Source organism: Macaca mulatta, chromosome 5 (genome assembly GCF_049350105.2).
Source record: "Macaca mulatta isolate MMU2019108-1 chromosome 5, T2T-MMU8v2.0, whole genome shotgun sequence".
NCBI lineage: Eukaryota > Metazoa > Chordata > Mammalia > Primates > Cercopithecidae > Macaca > Macaca mulatta.
In genome coordinates, this window is record NC_133410.1 from 194,453,304 (window position 1) to 194,458,669 (window position 5,366).

Consider the following 5,366-nt stretch of genomic DNA (forward strand, 5'->3'; position numbering starts at 1 on the left):
GGTCACAACTGGAAATCAAGGAGCTTGTTTTTATTTCACCTCCTGACATGGTCAGGGATTTCCAGAGCAATACACCACTCCCAAAGCAAAGGGAATGGATTGACACAGTTTACAAAATCCAGGCCAGAATCATCTTGGCTTTGCCTCCCTTGTCTGGGTAATGACAGCTGCAGGGTTTGATCTGGTCTTTGGGGCAGTGAAGAATGTATTTAATCTATCCATAGCTCGGCTTTGCCAAGGGAGAATTCAGGATTTTTCTATCTTTATTAAATATGCATGTAATTTGTCATCAGCTAAATAAGCAAACAATATCTCCTTGTCCACCTCATAGACTTATAATGAGGATCAAATAAAAGCATAAAAACCATGTGTAAGTATAAAACTGAATAAATGGGTTATTATTGAGGAAAATGCACATTTATCTGTTATTTAAAACACTTCTTAAACTCACTTCTATGCTTTAGGATTTTTACCTAGATATACAACATCACAATTTATATATATGCAATGAAAATATAATTTATATCCTATGTAATTGTGTCCTTTCTAGCCCTACTGATAAGTCTCATTATGAAGAAATGCTTTATTTGTGACTTTAAACTCTGGACAATTTGTGTCTTCAACCTCTTATGATTCGCCCGCAGGGATTCTCTTCAAGGATGGTGAAACCCACATTTCCAGAGCAGCCACACAGGACAGCCGCCTCTGGACAGCCATTACCATAAGCATGCGTGTTTGCTACAGAGATGGACGATGGGGAGCGTGGGCACTACGCTGGTGAAGGCAATGTTTCCTACCAGATACCAGCACCAACTTGCTTAAAATTGCTTTCAAGCTATTAAAATACTGAGAAGGGGATGATCATAAATACTTAGATGGCTGAATTTTTCACTATATTAGGATAAAAAATTCGGTGGTAATACTTGGATTCAAAGTATATAACAGTGTAGTGATTTTTTTTCACCCTTGCAAGAAAAATATTCTCAATGAAATATCAGTTTCAGAAACAAAACAAAAGAAAATGTCTTTTCATACGCTTCAGTAGGGAAATGGGATGCAAAGGAACACTTGCAATAAGGAAAACATTTGCTTAAAGTGATTTTTAAGGAACGTTCTGTTATAATGACCTTCACGATAGTTAAGATCATACCTGGCGGCCAGGCGCGGTGGCTCATGTCTGTAATCCCAGCAATTTGGGAGGCCGAGTTGGGCAGATCAGTTGAGGTCAGGAGTTTGAGACCAACCTGGTTAATATGATGAAACTCCGTCTCTAGTAAAAATACAAAAAAATTTAGTGGGGCGTGGTGGTGGGCGCCTGTAATCCCAGCTACTTGGGAGGCTGAGGCAGGAGAATCGCTTGAACCTGAGAGGCAGAGGGTGCAGTGAGCCGAGATCAGGCCACTGCACTCCAGCCTGGGCGACAGAGCAAGACTCGGTCTCAAAAAATAAAAAATAAATAAAATAAATAGATCATATCCAGCAAATGTTGACAACTATTTTACCTTCATGCTTATTCAGAAGTTCAAAATAACAGCAAAAGACTTAAGTAGGTTGCTAAGGCAACCACAAACTGGCCAGCAGTGTAGTTTGCACACAGCATTGAATTGTACAGGGCAGGGCTGGTACACTGACCCCTGCCCAGGGGGAGAGCCTTAAATATCAAGGCAGGAGGACATCGGTGTGCCAGCAAATTCCACCAAACTGTGGAATTTCCTACAAGATCCATCTTTCCTCCTCTTTTATAGTCTGATCCTCTCTTTGTCAACCTGTTTCGTGAGTTAGTAGGTCACAGAAAGGTAAACCTCAATGGCTGAACGATCTTTCTCTAGTTCTTCAAATCACAAGGTTTGTGCCTTTCACAAACATCTTTTATATACATTCCGACAGCTGCCATTCAGTGTGTAGTGTCACCACGTTTAATACATTAAAGTCAATCCCACCGCACCGTGCGTGTGGACCGCCGTGCGCACTGACCGTGCTCTTCTCGTTCAACATGGCTCTGCTTTGAAAGCCGTGGTCCGTGTGTGTTTGTGTGGATGACGGGCACGGCTTTCTGAAATGATGCTCCAGTGGTGGTGACGGGGACAGTGGGGCTGGACTCTGCTCGCCCTGGCCCACCTGGGCACTCAGCTCCGGTCCTGGCTCCTCCTCCTGTTCTGCCCATCTCGCCAGATTCAGGGCCTGGGTTTGTTCACAGACTGATGCCCACGCTTGGGACTCGACATCCTCTGCTAAAACTCTTCTTTAAATTCAGCGTCCCACAGGCTCATCTTTCACAAAAGGACTAGATTTTGGCTTATGAGCCCATTCTCTTGGGCGTCTGACTCTAGCGAGTCCTTGTTTGGGCTGCACGGTTCCTGCCTTGGCGCCGATGTAGTCGACCGTCCAGGTGAGGCCAAACCAGGAGAGCTTTGGCAGCGGCGAAGCCTCTCCATTCTTTCCAGACCAGTGGTGACATACGCCCCAGTGGTTCCGATAAATAAACTAATATCCAGTCATCCATCCCCTCCGGGGACAACAAATAGGTTAATACAAATACTGAGAGGACAGGTGGGGCCTGGTGGCTTACCCCTGTAATCCCAGCACTTTGGGAGGCTGAGGCAGGTAGATCACTTGAGGTCACGAGTTCGAGACCAGCCTGGCCAACATGGTGAAACCCCATCTCTACTAAAAACACAAAAATTAGCCACAGTGGCAGGTGCCTGTAATCTCAGTGACTCGGGAGGCTGAGGCAGGAGAATTGCTTGAACCTACGAGGCAGAGGTCACAGTGAGCTGCGATCATGTCACTGCACTCCAGCTCCAGCCTGGGGCTGAGTGAGACCCTGTCACCAAAAAACAAACAAAAAATACATAAATAAAATAAAATAAAAATAAACAAATATTGAGAGGACAAATATGAAAGAAAGCAGATTAGATATTGGCATCACGCTTTTTCAAGAATAAAATACTGATTTTATTCAAATGCAGCGGAGTTTCCATGATTAATACTGCCACCACAGAACCCGCTGGCCTTGCAGAATGCTGGGTTCACCTGCAGGACGCAGACACAGAGCTCACTCTGGCTATGACCAGGTCAGCCCATGTGACCTAGAAAGAGAGTTCTGATCCAGGCAAACCCTGCCAGGACATGGAATTCTTATCAGAGAGTGAGGAATAGATGGAACGCTTTTCTGTGAATACCTCTTTACTGTCTCCGTGTAAAAAACTCTTACACAAAATTCAAGAAGCCTCAAATCACTCTGGCTCCTCATGCCCCTGCGTGCTACTTATTCAGATGCAGGTTCCCACCGTGTTTTCCCCACTCCTGGGGCGGCATTCTTGACTCTAGTTTATGAGGCTTGTTTCTGTGCTTTCACTGCCCCAGGACCGTGAGCGAAGGTAAGACAAGGATTGTGCCTCATTCATCTCAGTATCTCAGCTCTTCATAGAGTGATGTGCAAATAGTAGGCCCTTAAAAGATGCGTGGAATTAACAAATAGTTCATTTCCGAAGCTTTTGGCAGCATGGATGCTTTGATCCCTTGCTGGGAGGGAGCTAAACTTCAGACCACGCATGTGGGATCTTGAAACAGAAACAGGGAGTCCTGTTTTCACTTCATATGTAGAGAGCTTTACAAAGATGTCACTCCCACCTTAGCAAGGAGAAAAAGCCGTGTGATCTTCACAGCGCTAACTTTTCTTGAGCACATCAGAAAGCTGAGCTTGTGAGGCAAGCAAGTGAAGTCAGTTCTGAGGAGTGACAGGCCCCTCAGGGAGAATCAGGCAGCACAGATGGTTTCACCCTCCGCAGAGTGTGAGAGGAGGGTGGAGGGAGCAGCCTTAATAGCAGGTTGGAAGAAAACAGCCAGAATAGGCTGGTGCAGTGGCTCACACCTGTAATCCCAGCACTTTGGGAGGCCAAGGCGGGAGAATCATAAGGTCAGGAGTTCAAGACCAGCCTGGCCAACATGGTGAAACCCCATCTCTACTAAAAATACAAAAATTAGCTGGGCATAGTGGCGGACACCTGTAATCCCAGCTATTCAGGAGGCTGAGGCAGAAGAATCGCTTGAACCCAGGAGGCAGAGGTTACAGTGAGCCGAGATCATGCCACTGCACTCCAGCCTGGGGACAGAGTGAGACTCTGTCTCAAAAACGAACAAACAAACAACAACAACAGCCAGGATGTAGCGAATTCTTTAAGTCTGAGTGTGAGCTTGTGCGCTAGATGGTTGAGAAAGCCCCGGGGGAGCCGGAGACACAAGGAGAACCTGCATTCACCTAGTGTTAGCTCTTTCCACCGTCTCCACTGTGTGCTCCTGAGGAAGATTTGGACAGGGCAGGACACTCCAGCTACTGTCCCTGACACAGATTCTGCTTCTCGGGGAGGGGAAGAAGCAAAAGCTGTTCGCCCTTGGGGAAGAGCTGGAAAATACTCAGGTGCAAGATCCTGTGCTGGATGCAAAGCGAAGGCGGTTACCACAGGGAAGGCAGCTGGGAAGCTTTGCAGGTGGGAGGAATAGCTGCTGGGCAAAGTGACCCCATTGATGTGTCTCTGTGGAAAGCTCACTATCACCACCTGCCTCTCAGCTCCTACAAGCCCAGAGCACAGGCAAAGCGCTTCTGCGGAGCTGTCTAGAAAAATCTAGTGCTTCTGTTGCCAGGTGTGTGAAAATATGTCAACTCCTCACAAGGTCCACTGCCTTGCGCTGTTCATTTTCAATTAGCAATGATCGCCCCTCGGATAAACCTCATTGGCTACGATACTGCCACTGCACAGAGCTACACTGTTCATTTTCTCCACCTAAGACTCACAAAGCGGGGAACGGGGGGGGGGGCAGTCAGACCTTAGCTACAAGAGGCTGGGAAGTGTAATTTTCATCCATCTTTCTTTTTTCTTTCCTTCCCTCCCTCCTCTCTCCCTCCCTCCCTCCCTCACTTCCTTCCTTCCTTCTTTTCCTTTCTTCTTTCTTGTCTTTTCTTTCTTCTTTCTTTCTTCTCTGCCTCTGCAGTTCAAACAGGCCTTCTAGCTGTAGTTCAGAAAGTGATTCCATAAATGGGTTGGAACAGGAGTTGAAAAGCCAGTCCATAATTTCTACTGCACCTCCCATCCCACTAAATACCATGACATCAGAGACCCTGTTTATTTCCTTTACTGTGCCACAGCACTTACAACAAAGCAAAATACACATAATGGTGGTTTATCTTTACTTATTTAATGTACTCCTCTGCCCCATTCACTTATAAGTTCCACTCATGCCTCGTATAAACAAAAAATAAAACCCTAAGCCCTCCACCAACTGAATGGACCCCTTCTGAGCCAAGGGGACCTCAGATGATACGGTTTGGATGTGTCCCTCCAGATCTCATGTTTATGTGATCCCCA

At 46.2% G+C, this 5,366-nt stretch overlaps 1 pseudogene; it reads right to left on the reverse strand.

Moving 5' to 3' along the window:
- Positions 1 to 4,633: 4,633 nt before the first annotated feature.
- LOC114678634 (U4 spliceosomal RNA) lies at positions 4,634 to 4,764 on the reverse strand (annotated as a pseudogene).
- Between the last annotated feature and the right edge of the window lie 602 nt (positions 4,765 to 5,366).